The sequence below is a fragment of the Xenopus laevis genome, chromosome 4L, assembly GCF_017654675.1.
Source record: "Xenopus laevis strain J_2021 chromosome 4L, Xenopus_laevis_v10.1, whole genome shotgun sequence".
Classification (NCBI taxonomy): Eukaryota; Metazoa; Chordata; class Amphibia; order Anura; family Pipidae; genus Xenopus; species Xenopus laevis.
This window is the reverse complement of record NC_054377.1, coordinates 30889919-30908340: the sequence shown is the minus strand read 5'-3', so window position 1 is coordinate 30908340 and position 18422 is coordinate 30889919.

Here is an 18422-nt window from a genome sequence, read left to right as displayed (position 1 = left end):
AATCAAGAATCTACCCTTGGGAATGAAATATAAAACAGTGAGCCTCCATCTGAAATTCTCTCCTCATTTTAACCTTCGAGTTGTGATGAATTTTTTCACACTAGTCCCAGACAAACAGAAGAAATGTTTGTAGAAAACACGTGTACATATTGCTCATGGGGCTGATGAAAGGATAGAACCCCACACATGGGCAGACAGAAGCTGCTGACAGTTTAAGTCAGCCAGTATGTGGCCGAAAGTCGGCCAAATTGTTGATCGGTCAGGTTTAAAAATCCTGTCGGATCGAGGACCACATTTGTTTGCTGATGTGGCCTTCAATTCGACTGCCTGTATTGTACCGGTTGTGATCGAATCAGCCCGATATCGCCCACTTCTAGGTGTGCATATCAGGGAAGAGATCTTTGTATGTATGGCCAGCTTTATACTTCTAAGGTTTCACCGTGTTTCTCTTCTCTTGATAAAGGACCTTCATTGTCCTCTGAGTTTGGTGTAAGACTATTGTAATTAGGATTCTTAAAAAAGATTTCAGATGGAAACCTGAAAAGATTTGTGACACAATTGGGCTTAAAGAGATACTGACAACAGAACTTAAACCTTTTTTACATCTATAATATTGCGACCTTCTTCCTGCTTTGACCGGCGCATGCGCAGTAGGAGCATTTCGCCGGTACGATCTACTGCGCATGCGCCAAAAGTACTTTGTGACTTTTGGCGCATGCGCAGTAGATCCGTACCGACAAAATGCTCCTACTGCACATGCGCCAAAACGCCGTTCAATGCAAGGAAAAAGATCGCGTGGAAGAAGATGTCGTCTGTGAAGTCCCTGGACTGGACCTGCTCAGAAGGGTAAGTAACAAGTTAGGGGCATTTGCCCAGCGGGACGGGTAGGCCAGGGGGAGGGTGGGCAACACACGGGAGGGGGGGGGGAGAGTTTTCGCGCCAACTAGGTTTCCTTCCCCTTTAACAGCATTCTCTGCAAGCAAGAGAGACAACAACCTTAGGGTTAACAGACTATACAGAAGTGCACAGACAGTCAGAGTCACTGACCGTCTGCACTTCAAAGAGCTGTTGGGCTAAAAGCCAGGGGCATATTTATTATGCGGTCTATAAAGTAGTGGGATATTACGCCACGCTGTGTAAAAGCGTGCAAAATTTTTACGTGTTTTTTCTTAAGAGTGACTTCCGCTGGAAAAAATGTAAAATAATGGCGACAAATCTGGAGTTCGCATGGGGTAAAATTACAAACGATTTCATTTTACACAGCATAATTAATATGCCCCCAACTGTCGAAACTGCCAATATATCAGAATATATGAAAGTAAATGTAAATGAAAGTTATTTGTGCTCAGGGGATCACTTTTAGTAGGTGTATATCAACGTAAAAAAATAAGATTTTGGTAATTCAAATTATGTGACACATGAATCATGTGTTGGACACCATGGGTGGATGCTAAATACTGTTACACAGGGGTAAAAAAAAAAAAATCAGTTCCTTACATTCAGATCAACAATATCAGATCAACAGCTCCAACTGTTATAAAGTATGTTTGATACCATATATGGTTCTACTTCCACATGTAATTTTGTCCACAACATTTGCTATATTACTTTTATTCTTAAGGTCACCTGAAGGGGTGATATTTTTCAAGTCAAGTTGTGAAGGGCTTGGAGCAAAAAAATGCAAAAGAAAAACACATTTTATGTAAGACAAAAGCAAACCACATTTTTGCTTTTAGTTAAAGTATATAAAAAATATATATATATATTTCCTTCTTAGCCACACAAAATTTCTTTAGAATGATCCTACTAAGTACAGACTAAGGTTTTCTAATTCTAATATTCTACTGCTGCCAACAAGCAAATTAAATGCATTTTAAATCCCAGCTACAGCTCTCTGTCTCCCCTATGTGGTCTAGCTGCTAACTACAGTTAAAAAGAGAAAATAAGCCTGTGTTAATTTCTTATTCTTAATTCATGTTCTCGTGCAAAGTTAAAATTATAAAAGGCATGGATCTGGAGAGAGTAGATCTTATGAAAAGTTAAGATAGAAAGCTGTAATAAGCACTGCCTTCTTTACCATCTGTACCAATCAGTATTTGTATGTTTGATGTATAGATTCTTCCAAGCCCAGACTGGCATTTGTAGGTTCTGCCAAATGCCCAAGGGCTACTGTACGATGCCATAGACATTCACTGTATATTCAGACTATGGGGGACTGTTTATACATGAAATGGGCCAGGGCTTACATTTTTGTATGTGGACCTACATCCTGCTATTGTACAGCTCCCTGAAATGTGTTGGCCCTACATAAAATGCATGGAATTGATAATTTAAACTTATCTTTGACACCATTTCATAGCTTTCTAAATTTTCCATCATATTAAAATAACATAACATTATTTTGAAAATGGACAAGTATAACCCCAGAAAATGTTTTGTTGGGGTCATAACTTTTTGCCCAACCAAACAATTTCATTATCTAGGTCTACTACTGCATTAAAGGCCTTAACAAACCTTCCCCTTTAGATTGACTTGCACCACCCTGGATGGAGAAGTGGGCACCCAGCTTCTGGGCCCAGCCCTGTGTGATATTAACTTTAAAAAAATTAACATTTTAAAAATTAAAATGTGATATAAAATTATTCTAATGCAAAAGTAAAATATTTTTAAATATAAATTGAAATGAAAAGTAACTATTCACTATCTCCTATTCAGTATCAGCACTGTTGCTCTATGTGTTGGAGGCAGGTTTTTTTCTTTTTTTTTTTTCTTTTTAAAGACAGCTGTAATGCATCATTTAGTCAAAGGGAGCCCAGACCAATGATTTATTAGAGTTAATTGCCCTTCAAATAAAACAAATCTGACACACAACTGCATGAAGAGGGAGAAAGAGTGGTGAGAGGGGGATAATGAAGAGAAATGTTGTCATTGTCATGTTTTCATGATTGATTCCTTTTAAAAACACATTTATCCGAAACATTGTTGACATCTAGAAAGCTCAAGGCATATTTTTCAGCCTCTCCGTCAAAGTTATGAAAGGTCAATATTTACCCATATGTATATGCCGATTTGGTAAGATTCTTGAACAGGTTACTCATTATTAAATATGTATTTGTTCTATTATACAGCACTTTATAAATATAATTATACATACATATGTTGGTTAAGTACTTGATGTATGGTTGTCAAAGGACAATTCTTCCCTTAGAACAAACTATAGGAGCTTAAAAAGCACATATAAAGATTGTTCTCCCCATCAATGGTGCAAACTATTAGAAACGAGTATTTTTTCCAAGAAAATCCCCTGCACAGACGCTCTGTCCCCTGTAAAAGGAGGGAACTCTGGGGACAAATGGCTCTATAATTGCACAAGTAGGTGCATAATTAGTGAGTGTCCAAGCCGACTCATTATGCACATGTATATAATGCAGATCAGACGTCACACACATGCATTAACGAGCAAAATTTATTTACCCCATGTAGAGTGCGGGTTCAAGCCATAGGGTAGATTACATTTATAGCAATAAATGGGAGGTGGGTTAAGGAGCCATCAAGCAACAAAAAAAAAAAAAGTAAAGAATATGTGTCAAGAAAAATGTAGGAAATGGTCAGTGCTTGAAAGCAGAGCAGAGACTTTCTGTGCTGACATCAGCAAAACACAAAGAATGCAAGGGGCCCTCTGACAAGAGAAGGCTATGGCAACGTTACAAAGTACACAAAGAACTATTCATGCAAGGCTTCAGCACGAGGTCTGTAGCTCCAGCCAGTTCTTATCAAAACAGTCTTGGGCACCAAGAAATCTACAGACTACACTTTGTGTAAAACAAGTGTACTCTGAGTAATTACACTTACATAAGGTGAACAACAGCTCAGAATACATACGGTATATGGGCTGTGAGCAGTAGATGTAGTAGTTATACTAATTTTTAAGTATGTATGCTTGGAAGGATGCAGAAGAATATTGTTTTTGATGCAGAACAACAAACTCATACTGTATAACAGTGAACATTTATAGGAAGACTGAAAGAAATAAGTACATTGTCCCTTTTAAATACAGGCTGCCAATAGATTATTTAGGGAGGATGTTGCAGATCAAGTTAAGTTGGCATCAACTGATTTTGGCATACAGTATGCCCTGAAAGAAAATACAACAAAGGCTTCAGATTTACAAAGTTGAGCAACCTGTTTATAAAGACACACCAAGAAGAATGTTCTTTAGTAACCTGCTAAATCCCTGAACCGGTTTTCAGAATCAGAGCTGTGTTATTTAGTTGGCCACTGGGCCCCTTATTATTCTGGTCAGATTTTCTGCTTCAGTACATCGCTCTCCCACAGAATGTTCAGTGTCTCCAATAGCCAGTTTTCCAGTTCTGAACACACAGCACAGTGAATAAGGGGTTTTAATGACCACATGAGTAAAAGAAAAAAGTAAAGAAAATTATTAACACAAGATATAGCAATAATAAGCTATTAATAGAGTGCTTAATAATTCCATAGTCTAATGCATTATTAGACTATGGAATGATCTATGTAAAAGAAGAGACAAAGTACTTTAAATCTGAACACATTTTTAAAAAAATGGGCAGTTGCCTCAGATAGGACAGATACAATTAAAGAAGAACTAAATCTCAATAAAGTATTATGGTAGAAATGCTTCATATGTTATGGGGTTTTGTACTGTAGCCCCAGTTGTCCTGGTTGTTGTAATATTCAAACCTGGTATTAAATCCTTTGTCTCTGTAATTATGATGATCTTTTAAAACTACGAAGTGTAGTTGATGGAATGAAGATTTAAGGGTGAGGTTGATAAAGAAATTTGTACCCAGGGAAAATTTGTTCAGAACAGAAACAGAGAGTCTAACACCTGTGCCAAACAATCACTTGAACTAGTAGACACAGATTTAGCAGGCCCCATAGAGCCAATAGCAAAAGATGGTTTTAGATATGCCATAGCTTAACTGATGATTACTCTGGTCCAGTATTTGTGTACTTTCTGAAAAAAAAGAGAGTAATACAGTATTAGCCGCAGAAAAGTTCATTGCTGATACTGCCCCCTTATGGGACTATCAAATGTATACTGTCTGATAATGGCAAAGAATTTATGGCAAAGAACTGTCAGTCACTGCTCAGTAAGAAGAGCATAAGACATGAAACCTCAGCACCTTACTCTTACCCATCAAAATGAGACTGCTGAGAGAAATTGGAGAACACTATTTGAGATGGCAAGATGTATGTTACTTGAGAGTATATTGCCAAAAGAGTTATGGACATATGCAGTAATGACTGCTACTATGATTCACAACAGGTGTTTTAACAGTCGTTTAAGGCAAACTTCATACTACATGCTAACTGGGAGAAAGCCCAAAGATTCAAAATTGTTGGGTCAGAAAGTTTTGACAGAAAGAAACTAAACTCAAAGTGTAAATTTTTGTAGGATATGAAAAATAGTCATGCCTGGTGTATTACCCAAGCACTGGAATGGTATTTAAACACCGGCTAGTAAAGTTCATTACAAAGAGTGTGACTGAGAGACAAACTCAAACTGATGAGACTGTGTTAGATGCTGATGATAACATTTATAGGGAAAGATGTGTATGCCCTATATTAAACCCAAATCCAGGGGAGGTCCCAGTATCTGATGTTGAGAGCGCAGAGAGCAATGATTATAGCCAAATACAGGACAGCTATTTTACAAGATACCCCCAAAAGGGACAGAAAAGCCCCTCAGTACTTAAATGACTATGTACTAAAGTAAGATTGTAATAGTCAGATACTGACAAACATTGACTACTGTTACAGAGCACATGATATACCACAAACTTTTAGAGAAGCCATAGATTCACCCCAGTCACAGATATGGCTTAATGCAATGAAAGATTAAATAGATTCACTAAAAGAGAATGATACGTTCACACTGACCACTCTACCAGAAGGTAAAAATGCAGTGGGGGGTAGATGGGTCTATGCAATAAAAAGCAATGTAGATGGATCTGAAACATACAAAGCTAAACATGTGAAAAGTGCGTTAAGCCAAGTAGAACTTAAAACTTGTGGCATATAGTGATGGTAGTTGGGCCTCAGACCTAAATGACAGAAGAAGCACAACAGGATATTGTTTTACTTTTTCCACGAATGGTGCACCGATTCCTTGGAAGTCAAAGAAACAACCCACGGTATAGCACTGGCGCAACAGGTGCAAACATGTTGATATCAAATACCATTTTCTTAGATCTGTACTAAGCAAGGGAAAGATAACTTGAGTATTGTTCCACAAACAAAATGGTAGCAGATGTTATGATTAAGCCAATAAAGTTTAAACTTGGAGAATTACATTACATATTTGGAGTATAAACCAGTGTACTATACATTTATGCTAAATATGTCTTTTTGCAATATGAGAGCATATGGGGGTTTTAAGATATGTATTAATGGGTGTGCTCTCATACAGATCCATCCTGATGAAAGTCATTTCATGTGACATGATCTTTGTCTGCTAATGCAGAAGTGTTAATAAAGTTATGTCTTCTTTAAGCAAGAGAAGCATGGTGTCTGTGTGCATTTTCTCCTCTGTCTAATAGAAAGCTGCAGGCCCAAGTGAGATTCTTAAGCAGAATGGCAACACCAGCTTAGAAACCAGTGCAATTAGCATTAGAATATAATAGTCAGCTATATAGCATCATCTTCTATAAACAACATTTTCTGCCTGATGACATGTGACAGCCCCTAAGCTAAGCTTAGCTTCTCAACAGTTGCCAAAACATAGAGCATGTGTGTGTCACTGACACGCCTAACATAATCCAAAATGGGGAGTTCCTCCATACAACTTGGAAGGCCTGGCTCAGGATAGAACATACAGCATTTCTAGCCATATTCGTTTTTAGTGTTTTGGTCTCCTTTAAAGCATTGATCTACTATCAAGTAATTCTCACTCTTATGAATAAGTTTACAATTTTATTATGAAGTATTTATAAATGTTTAACATATTCCACAGGTCTATACAAAAGAATATATAATCAAGCATATTCAATTGGTTATTGTGGATTGATAAGAGTTTGTAATAGCCTATAAGGGCAGTCTTGTAGTTGACAACATGCACTATACCTTCTGCCAACTTAGAAAATTACATGGGTGGTTTTTAGTGATCTATCATGTCTTGTTAGGAATGTACCACAACATTTATCATCCGTCCCATCCCATTGTTGTTCCTGTTCCTTTCTCTGCATTTATTTTCTCCTTTCTCTTTTTTTCTTCCTTTCAAGCTAGAGTTTGTCACATTTTAAAATTACAACATTGAGTTTTACACACCATACTGTGTAATAAACTGAATGCTTATGTATACTTGCATTTCTCTTTTATATCATTTTCTTTCAATAAAAAAATACAAGCCTTGGCTCTAAAAAAAGACTGCTATTATCAACTGGATGCACAGACAGCAGTGAATTTCAAAATCTCTTTCAGCATATAGAACCATTCATAACAACAATCAGACTTGATTGTTTAACATCCTGGTCACGATCTACAGTAGCTTCTGTTCCTGTCACTGCATACTGTACAATAGCAGAATGACCCCAAAATACATCAGAAATAATCTCCAAAATGCTGGCAGGTATCCATTACCTTGCAAAAAGAAAAGATAAATTACCTGAATGACCTGTGCTTCTTGTCAACTCATGCTTCATAAAAATTAGCTGGGGAAATTTCCGACTTCGGTCAGATACACTTTTTCGTTCCAAAAAATATCATCGTGTATAGTAACAAAACTGTGCAAGGTCTTGTGGGGATGCTACAAAACCTTTATCTGGCAAACTGCAAAGTTACATTTGATCAGATCATCTTGGATTTCTTGTGTCTACATCCAACTGTCAACTGTTTCAATGAGAAACAAGAGTCTATCCAACTTGATCATCAAATGACAATGCAGTATGCAGTGCCAGCTGGTAAATGTGGTTTAAACATCAGATTTTAATATGGTGTTATTTTTAGACATATGCAATAAATCTGACTTGTAGGATGTAATCTACAGATACAGGGATATCCAACAAAAAGTTCTCTTTCAGCATAACTACCCAAGCTGTTACATTAGATCAGATTTCCCTCCCTGCCCCCTACTAGGATTCTTGTATATGCCAGCACTTTATTCGCTAGAGCAGAGATTCTTCAATGGGGTTAGGTTTGCCTAACTATTTAGCCAAACTCTGTGCACTGTGCAGAATGTTGATCCAATGATGCAATATTCTTCATATGCAGATGTAACCCCAGGTGTTTTTCTGGGCTTGTAGGTTCATGTAAGCCAAAGAACTGGTAGTTTAGGTTCCTGTGCTTGATTTAACATGAAGGGGGTGAGGGAACAAGAGCAGAAGAACAACAAAAGGAATCTCAATCTGCTGTGAACACTTAAAGGAGTCCACCCAAAAAGTTACTGAGTGTGGATAGTTACAGAAAATTTAATTTTAGGCAAAATCTAATTTAAATTTATTACACATTTTCAATGGTTTCAGAGTTATTTATAAATGTAATTGTTGTTGAAACCACTTTCTCTGCATGCTTGGCTCTGACTCATGAAACAATGTTGTGAGGCACCCTACTGCACAAAGAGGCCCATGTCAGTTTCACGTAAGCATTATGCTCTAATTTTCTGATCAAATATGTGCCAATCTTACGCTACCCATTACAAATATTTAGGAGCCTATTTATCATGCTGTACAAAACATTGGCGAAAAATATCACTAGTGAAGTTGCCCATATTGCCGATTGGTTGCTATGGGCAACATCACTGGTTTCTCCAGTGTTTTATACAGCAATAGGCCATAAAAGTGAAATTACATTGGCCAATAATGAAACAAGCTCATGACCTAAGGTGGCCATACATGGTACTTTCAAGCTTACCTAATTAATATTGTGCAAATTTTCAGGCAGATATCAGGCAGGACCTCCCATGGACCAATAAGCGGCCAACTTGGTCTGAAGGAGCCAAATCAGCAGCTTTATTGGCTTTGCATGGCCAGCTTTATCCAAATGTTGGTTGGATTTAGTTTCAATAGGTACGTGTGTCCATGGGCAGATTGGTTTTTGGAACAATTCAGATCAATACCCCGGCATTAATGATTGCATTCATTTTTTGAGCAAGATCGGGCAAGTAACTGTTGCCTTTTACTTGAGGATTTTCTTTTTTAATATGCCTATGCCCATCTCATACAGAACGTTGCCCCTTAACTTGTTATTTTGTATTCTGCTTTGCTGACTACACTCCATTTCCCCTCTAATATCAGTGTGGATGGTGTGGAATTACTTGTATGGCTACCAATGATAAAGTATGAGGATATACCACCATAAATGCTTTTTTGCAGTGAGACTTCTATCTATGTTAAATGTTTTTAAGCATTCACTTTTATTTCACTGATTTTCCTTATATTCAATTTAATTGCATCTGGATTACTGAGCTGCTACAAATATACCAGATAGTGGAATAAACTTTATTAACAGATAAATGGCTAAAAATAAAAAGTAACTGTCAGGTATTTACCAGTGTTTTGAATAGTGTTAATCATTTGCGCTGAACTAGCTTTATAAGCATGACCATAAAATGTAGGTGGTCAAAATTCTGTCCCAGTAGCAAGGGTGGTGCAAAATAATATATATAGTGACAATCACCACTAGTGCATAACTCCCAACTGTCCCATTTTTTGACAGCTCAACCCGCAGTCCCTAGTTTGTACTGGAAAGTCATGATTTTCTCTGCACTGAACAGGCAGAAAAAGAAACAAAGTTTCTAACTTAATTGGCTTTTGGCAGAGAGCACAGAATATCCACAGCTGCAGATACTTTTACAACAATTTTGAGATAAGCAAATAGGTAATTGTAACAATATAAGATAACAGGTCTCTTGGTAGAAGTTAGACTCACAGCTTAAAGGGCAATTCATCTTTATTAGCAAAACTGTGATAACTGGAGAGAAAAAACAGAAATATGTTCAAAGTTTCATAACCTGCCAAATTTTGTAAAAGGAACATGGTAATTAGGGGTGTGGCCACAATAATGAGCGGTCAAAAAAATCACCGCACTGCAACTTTTTTTTGTTGAGAGGTATGCTAGTGTAATATTAAAATTAACCATAACACATCACCACAATGAGTGATCTGGCAATAATGCTGGCTTGTTAAAGCACTGGGGCAGGGGGCATCAGCTCTGCATTACAACATAATGTCATGTTTTCCACACTCCAAAATATAAAGTAAGGTTAACTGGCTTTTGATTAGATTTACCCTGCTATGTATGAATTTGATGGGGACCTTAGATTGGAAGCTCCACTGGGGAAGGGACTGATAAGAATGATAAAACAATCTTTGAATTCTTCAGCTCTTTATTATTTCCTGATGTTTATGTAGGGCCGATACATTTTATGCAATGTTTTACAAAGACTTATATTCTGTTACTGCCAAAGTGCCCTCCCATATTTGCTCACCTGTTCCTTGGCAACTGCCTTACAAATTCATGGTCAGGACAAGAAAGAGTGCCATTTATAAAAGGCACATTTATCAAAGGTCAAATTTCGAATTCATGCAAGTTTTTAAAAACTCCCCTAAACTCCCATAAATCTGACCAATCTAAATTTATTTTTAAAAAAAATTTAATTTTTTAAACTTGGATGAATTAAATCATCCCAAATACTCGAATCGAATTTGATTCAAATTTAAAAAATATCTCTAATGTCAGGAAGGCTGTAAACAACTCCAAATTGATCCCTGGACATCTCCCATTGACAAACAGCAATTTGGCTGGTTTTAGGTGTATGATAAATCTCGAAAATCTAATTAGAATTTTTTTAAAAAACTTGAATCGAATTTGAATAACTCCCTAGTCGATTTTGACCATAAAAAAGATTTAAAAAAAAAATAGAATTTTCAAATCGAACCTTGATAAATCTGCCCCTTAATGTGCTGCTTAGGACCAATTTTATGGGAAAGGTTTTGCCTCCACAAGCGAACTGTATTCAATAATGCAATGTTTAAGGAAGCATTTTAAAGAATTCAGCGGTGGCTTCAGAGTTACCTTCACACGCATTGCATCTCTTTTAGAGCCAATAAACACTTTTCTTTTCTATTAGTAATGACTCTGCTTAGAGATTATTTGTTTGTCCTTTCTTCTTCCCAAACAGTTTCTTTTTCTCAAAGGATAAACCTTTTTCAAGAACAACAAAAAAAAATCTGGTCATTTTAAATCAATGTAGAACATTTTTAGATTTCTGATACATTCTGTCCGATGGATACAAACATATTTCCATATTGCTCTGCAATTTCTGTCCCCTGTATTTATTAATGTCTTGATTTGCAGATGATGCAGAACTAAGAACAGCATCCACACCAAATCCATACCAACGTAACTTGCAATCTACAGGGCAAAACACTGGACAGATAAGGTAAATTCAATGATTTTTAATATGAAAAGTTAAAAAGTTACAAGTAATGTCAAAATATTTGCCTATTTTAAACAAATAAAGAATGCAATTGTGTTTAAATTATAAGCCACTTATTGGGAACTAGATACACACAGTTATATGAAAAAGTTTGGGAATCCCTCTCAGCCTGCATAATAATTTACTCAACTTTCAACAAAGAAAGATAAGTGGCATGTCTTTCATTTCCCAAGGCTTGATAACGGGCCCTGTGTGGCCCGAAAGATTGCTTTTTTGGTCTACTTTTGTGTGAGCCAATAAAACCACCATGACACAAAGCTGAATCATCTATCCAGTGTGCTGCAGTTTCTTGGACCTCACGTATAACTTCTGAGCCGCGGCAGGACGGTTAATATACTGTTCAGCACCTGATCCAAGTGGATAACGCACAGTGGTTGATACTTAATTACTTTGTGGAACTCATTTCCCAGGAACATCCGAGTACTGGGGTGTTTTCTGAACAAAGATTGTTAGAGAAGCAGTATTCAGTTGCATGAAATTAAATCAAATGTGAAAAACTGTCTGAGCAAAAAAAAAGCACTGAACTTCATAGGCAGGCGTGTCCAATCATGAAAAAAGTCATTTAAGGAGGCCAATTGCAAGTTGTGCTTCTGTTTGACTCTCCTCTGAAATAGTGACAGCATGGGATCGTCAAAGCAACTCTCAAAAGATCTGAAAACAAAGATTGTTCAATATCATGGTTTAGGGGAAGGCTACAAAAAGCTATCTCAGAGGTTTAAACTGTAAGGAATGGAATCAGGAAATGGAAGGCCACAGGCACAGTTGCTGTAAAACCCAGGACTGGCAGACCAAGAAAAATACAGGAGCAGCATATGCGAAGGATTGTGAGAATGGTTACAGAAAACCCAAAGATCACCTCCAAAGGCCTGCAAGAACATCTTGCTGCAGATGGTGTATCCGTACATTATTCTACAATTCAACGCAATTTGTACAAAGAACATCGTTATGGCAGGGTGATGATTAAGAAGCGCTTTCTGCACTCACGCCACAAACAGTCACTATGCAAAAGCTCATTTAGACAAGCCACAGTCAATTTGGAAAAAAGTGTGTTGGAGACAAAAATTGCGTTATTTGGTCATAACAAAAAGTGCTTTGCATGGTGGGAGAACATATGGCATTCCAAGAAAAACACCTGCCACCTACTGTCAAATTTGGGGGAGGTTCCATCATGCTGTGGGGCTGTGTGACTAGTTCAGGGACTGGGGCCCTTGTTAAAAAGGCGAGGGTTGGATGAATTCAACCCAATATCATCAAATTCTTCAGGATAATGTTCAAGCATCAGCCACAAAGTTGAAGTTACGTAGGGGTTGGATATTCCAAGAAGACAATGACCTAAACACACTTTGAAATCTACAAAGGCATTAATGCAGAGGGAGAAGTACAATATTCTGGAATGGCCGTCACAGTTAAAGATCAAGACCCCTTGTCCTGGTACATACAAAGGCCAGACCTAAGGCAGATAGGGGGAAGAGAATGCTGATGATAGTGGTCTCAGGTAATCATACAATGACATGCTGACCAAAGGTCAAGACTCTGCAGACAGAAGTCAAACAACAGGTAGATACAGAAGTGTTGCTTCAGAACTGCAAACATCCATCCTGTCTCAAACTAGCAGACATATATTTTATGGTTTGTGTATATTGGAAACATAAAATGATGTAACAGGTATTGCAATATTTACTATAGTAAGCTTACATGCCTTCTAATATAGAAGGAGGGCTTTTGACCATGTATGGTATTTCCGTGTACCCTTTGCTCTTATGGTAAATGCTCTGTAAAAAAGGTATAAAAGCTTGTTGTAAAAGGAGTGTCTTTGGGAAGTTCTCCTGTTACACTTAAGTACTATGCTGTGGTGTGATTGTGACAACTTCCTAGGCAAAACTCTTGTCTTGTTTGTCTTTGTCTAATAAATAACCTCACTTATTTGAATAGCCTTTTCTCTGAGTTTTGCTTTTATAAACGAGGTCTGGTATACAAAATACCAACAAGACCCTGTGGCCACCGGGGGCCCAGGAGGTAGAGGGGCCCCATGAGGCCCTAATTTGTATACAATTGTAGTAAATATTGATATAACAACCTCTAGACATTTTTGGGGCCTGAAAAATAACTCGCTGTTGGGCCCAGTAATAATATCTAGTTACGCCACTGAGTGCACTGTCTGGGGGAAAAAAAATAAATAAAAGACTCACAGGAGTAGTAAAGGCTGCTCTGTACATGCTACTAACCTGTGGTACAATATAGTATTGTAAACTACTTAGCTGGGTCTATCCTTTCTGTTAGATCATCTACCCTGGGAATGGAAGGTATCGAACAATCTCCTATCAGTTGACCAATCCTTGTCTCATTGTTCTATTACTCCAGAGCCCATATTCTTCTTACTTCAGAGATTGCCTGTCTCCGTCCCCTCAGGAATGCTATATGTTAACCATTACATGTGTCTCACTAACATTATCATGCAGGCAGAGATAAGTGCGCCTTAGATCAGAGAAGACGTATGCATAAGAACAACTCCACCTGGCACTTTCTCAGGCAGGATCTGGAATTCCTGTTACAGTGCATGTTATTCTGATGCTGTTGATACATGACATTTCTTGCTTCAGCATTAATTTCTGCAAGCAGCAGCTTTTTTTTTTTTATAGCCTTACAGTTTTTGTAGCCTTAGGTTTATATAATGAAAGTAGCATATGATTGAATGAAGATATATTGGAATTGCTCTACCATGTTCAGATAAACTGATGCTTTATCATAATGGCTTAGTTTTAAGGTCTAACGGGTTTATGAAATGGTTGCAATTTTACAGGAGAAAAAATGGGTACCAAGTTGTGACCCCCAGGTAATTTTCATGACTTCATATCTAAAGTCTACTAGAAAATCATGTAAACATGACATAAACCCAAAAGACTAGTTTTGCTTCAAATAACGATTCATTATATCTTAGTGTGGATCAAGAGGTACTGTTATATTATTGCAGAGAAAAAGGGAATCACTTTTTTAAAATAAAATGAAGTCTATGGGAGATGGCCTTTCTGTAATTCGGAGCTTTCTCGATAAAGGATTTCTGGATCCCATACTCAAAAGTCAACAAACTAAACCATAAAATAAGATGTGTTAACTGAAAAATACAGAAAGAGCAAATAATACTTCAGAAAACAGAACAATATCAACCCAGGTAAGGGACTTTTAAGTCTTCCCTCTGCAATGGAATGCAAACTGAAACTAGATGAATTGAAAAACAGTTTTCAAATGGCAAACCTCCAAGAAATACCAGCTTTGAGTTTGCAACATACAGTTTTCTGTTGAAATTGGGTCAGAAAAGCTATTTTATTGGAATTTCGAAGTTTTTGTCTCTCTTTGCCAGTAAATTTCTACTGCTGGTCACTGTTTTCTTTGCAATTTGTCCACATGTGGCTTATGTTGTTATGATTTCCAAGACCATTCCCCATGCCACAAATAATTTTGCAGATTTTATTACTGACATGCTATATGCCCTCTTTTGTATTCTCCAATTGCCTCATTTTGCTTTGAAATGTCACATCATATAAACTGCTTTCACACCAAAATCCTACTGCCAATTGGCAATGAGGTGGGTTGTTTGCCTAATATTAAACTTAGGAAGACAAAAAAAAAAAGAATTTTTTTTCTTTTGTGGTTTTTGAAATTAAATTTTTTTTTTTGTTCTGTAGCTCTCGGTCTTGAATAGTGGATAACCCGAAAAGAAAAACAAGCAATAAAACCGAAGCCTCAAGGTACTCCATTATGTTTGGTTGTTGGAATTAGTCAGTGATTGCTGTGAGTAAATAGTTATTGATAATTCAGGACAATCCACTGAGACATACTAGCCCTTCCAAGTCAACTGAAGATTAATGGTATCAAAATGTAAAGTCTGTATAGCTTTCCTCAGTTTTCATCAGTATGGCGGACCTCGTTCGAAAGGACACCCGTGTATTTCTATACATGGACTGATGTCACTTGTTCCTTTTCGCCAGGTGTCCTGGGCACAGAGCAGTCCCAAGACTATGTATCCCTATCATGAACTGGCTAATTCAAATATCTTCAATGATCCAAAAGTCAGGGGGCCAAAAGACAGCACATGCTCACGAAGCATAAAAATGTCAAGAAGGTGATGGGGAACATGGAGGCAAAGAGCTTGTACTCTGGCACCACATGCAGAAATAAGCATGATTAAACATGGCGATTCAGGAGGTGCTGGCGAGTGAACAAAATATTGATTTCTTTCCTTAGACTCTCCTTGAAAGCCTTTCACTAAGCATTAATGGTCCATTTGCATTTACTGCCAGACAACTTTGGAACATTTTGCACTCTTCCAGTATATAGACATTTCCAGTGGAGGAGACTTTTCGATTAAACTTTGCTGCCTAAATGTGTGTACTTCTGTACCTAAATATCTAAAAATGTTGTACTACAAAGAAACATATTAGAAATACAAATCATTTACCCCAGAAAATCATATATTTTTGAAAAGTACACAACCTGATGAATCCAAAAGCGGTAAATAACTTTAGCAAAGCATTGGAGTTTTGTCTGTTGGAGCAAACTTATTGGTTTTTAGAGATTTGAAGCATGAGCTTTACAATAGCTTATGTCCCAGGGGTTTTCAGATTGTTCACTTGAAATAAAGACTTTTTTTTTTCCATTTTCTATTTGTGACCATTTTTCTTGTGTCTTTCTGAAGCTGCTCGGGGGGGGGGGTCTGATGGCAAACTGTTCTAAATTGATACATTTAGTTGATACATTTCTTAGCTTTGTCCCCCTGCTGAGTAGAATCCCTAAGTTCCATTAAAGGCAGCTGTTAGAATTGATACACTTGTTGCTAATTTTACAAAGATACTGCTGATAAAAGTAGCAACTAATGTAGCCACTAAATGTAGCAAATTGCAACAGTTCAGAATCTGCACCTGGATCACTGAGCTGCCAGACAAACACCAGAAACATTAAACTTTACGCTTACATTTTGGAAAAAAAATTGGAAAGCAATTGAAAAAAAGTCTATTTCTGGTGAACAATCACAAAACAACTGGGGAAAAAAAAAGTGTTTGGAAGGTGAACAACCCCTTTAAGTGTACTTTGTTAGACACATCTCTGCTGGGGCAAACACTTTTGATGTGATTGGTGCTTTGTATGTATGGTTAAAACCCTAAAAAGTTGAACCCATAAAATATAAAAATCCCTTCTAAAAATCTTCAGTACAGCTAGTCTCCAACTCCACGCAGCAAATGGGCAGAAAGTTTGAAGAGTTTGGCTGGGGTCGGGAACTACAATACAACAGACCCCACAAACTGTGCTCCTTCCATGAACCTTGGGGCTTGCTGTATGGTAGTTACACACACTGGGTGTGTCAAGTTTCATTTTTAATCTTCTGAAGCAGCTCTGGGAGGGGGAGTCGACGACTCTGTAAACTGTTCTAAAGTAATACATTTAGTTGATACATTGCTCATTTTTGTCCCTGCTGAGCAGAATCCCTGGGCTTAATTAAAGGGGAACTCTGGCTTCCAAACCAAAATTGATAAAGAGGCTCACATAACCCAGAAACCCCAATATACCCATCACAGCTACCCATTTCTTCAAAAAGTATGAATAAATTCAATTTTCTCTGCTGAAATCCAGCTGTTTAACAGTTCTTCTCTTTCTGCATCATTTGAAATCCTGGAAGGGAAAGAGGGACTAAAACTGATGTTACAAATTGTAACAACTTCTCCACAGCTTACAGACAGCATGAACGAACTACATAACCCACAATGCATTGCACTGTGATGTTCCTTTCCTTATTGAAATCACAAGTGCAGGGAATTGTGGGGTTTGGAGGATGCAGGCTGAGGACAGCTGGCTGTTGATACAAAGTAACAGTAGTCAGCCAGCTCAGCAAAGTAGTCAGAAAGATCAGCAGGAGAGCAGGGGGCTAGGCTTAGGGAACTGTCAGAAACCATTAAAATCCATGAAAAGTCTGCATATTTTTTAATTGATGTATATTGCAAAGTTGCTTGAAATTATGTTTACTTTCCCTTTAAAGACAGCTGTTATATTTGATACAATAGTTGCCAATATTCCAGAGATGCTGCTGAGAAAAGTATCAACCAAATGTTGTGAAATTGTAACCGTTTAGAGTCTGCCCCTGAATTACTGAGCTGCCAGATTGAAACACCAGAGATATGGACATTAAACTTAGCTTTTGAAAAAATAGACAATGGAAAGCAATTGTCTTTATTTCTGGTGAACAATCTGAAAACAATTGAACTGAAAAAATGTGTTTGGAAAGTGAACAATTCAATCAATGAAACAAAACAGTAAAAGAAACACCAGAGGAAAAAGCTGCAGTTTGCACTGTGGGTGCATTTTAGGGTGCTATGTGTCTTCTCAATACTGCAGGCCCTGTGCTTCATAAGTCAATGATATCTATTCTGCAAGCCTTCTGCAGTCGTTGATCCACGACTCCCAGCATGCCCTAAGAGCCATCAACTGTGAGTGGACGAGGGGAGCTGAAGTTTAGCCAATGCTTGAAGATGCAAACTGCACACAACGGAATCATTACCATCCAATAGCTTCCCTTAATATTGGCGAGTCCATGCCGAGCAGCCACTACTGCATGGCACTGGATCATCACAGAGAACTTCTTAATTTGATAAACCAGCAGAAACTGCGGGCCCCGAGGCAATTACCCATATTGGCAGCCTTCCAAGCACACCTTTAGCTGCTCCTAGCTCCCCGAGGCTACTTTACAGACATAAGGCATTTCTTATACACAATGACAGTAGAAGCAAACATGCGCTGTCCCTGAATGGGTGCAACACACATATATATATATATATATATATATATATATATATATATATATATATATATATATATATATATATATATATATATATATATATATATACGGTATATACCCAAAGTGCAAAATGCACGCGTTACTTAATACGCCGGTCTGCAA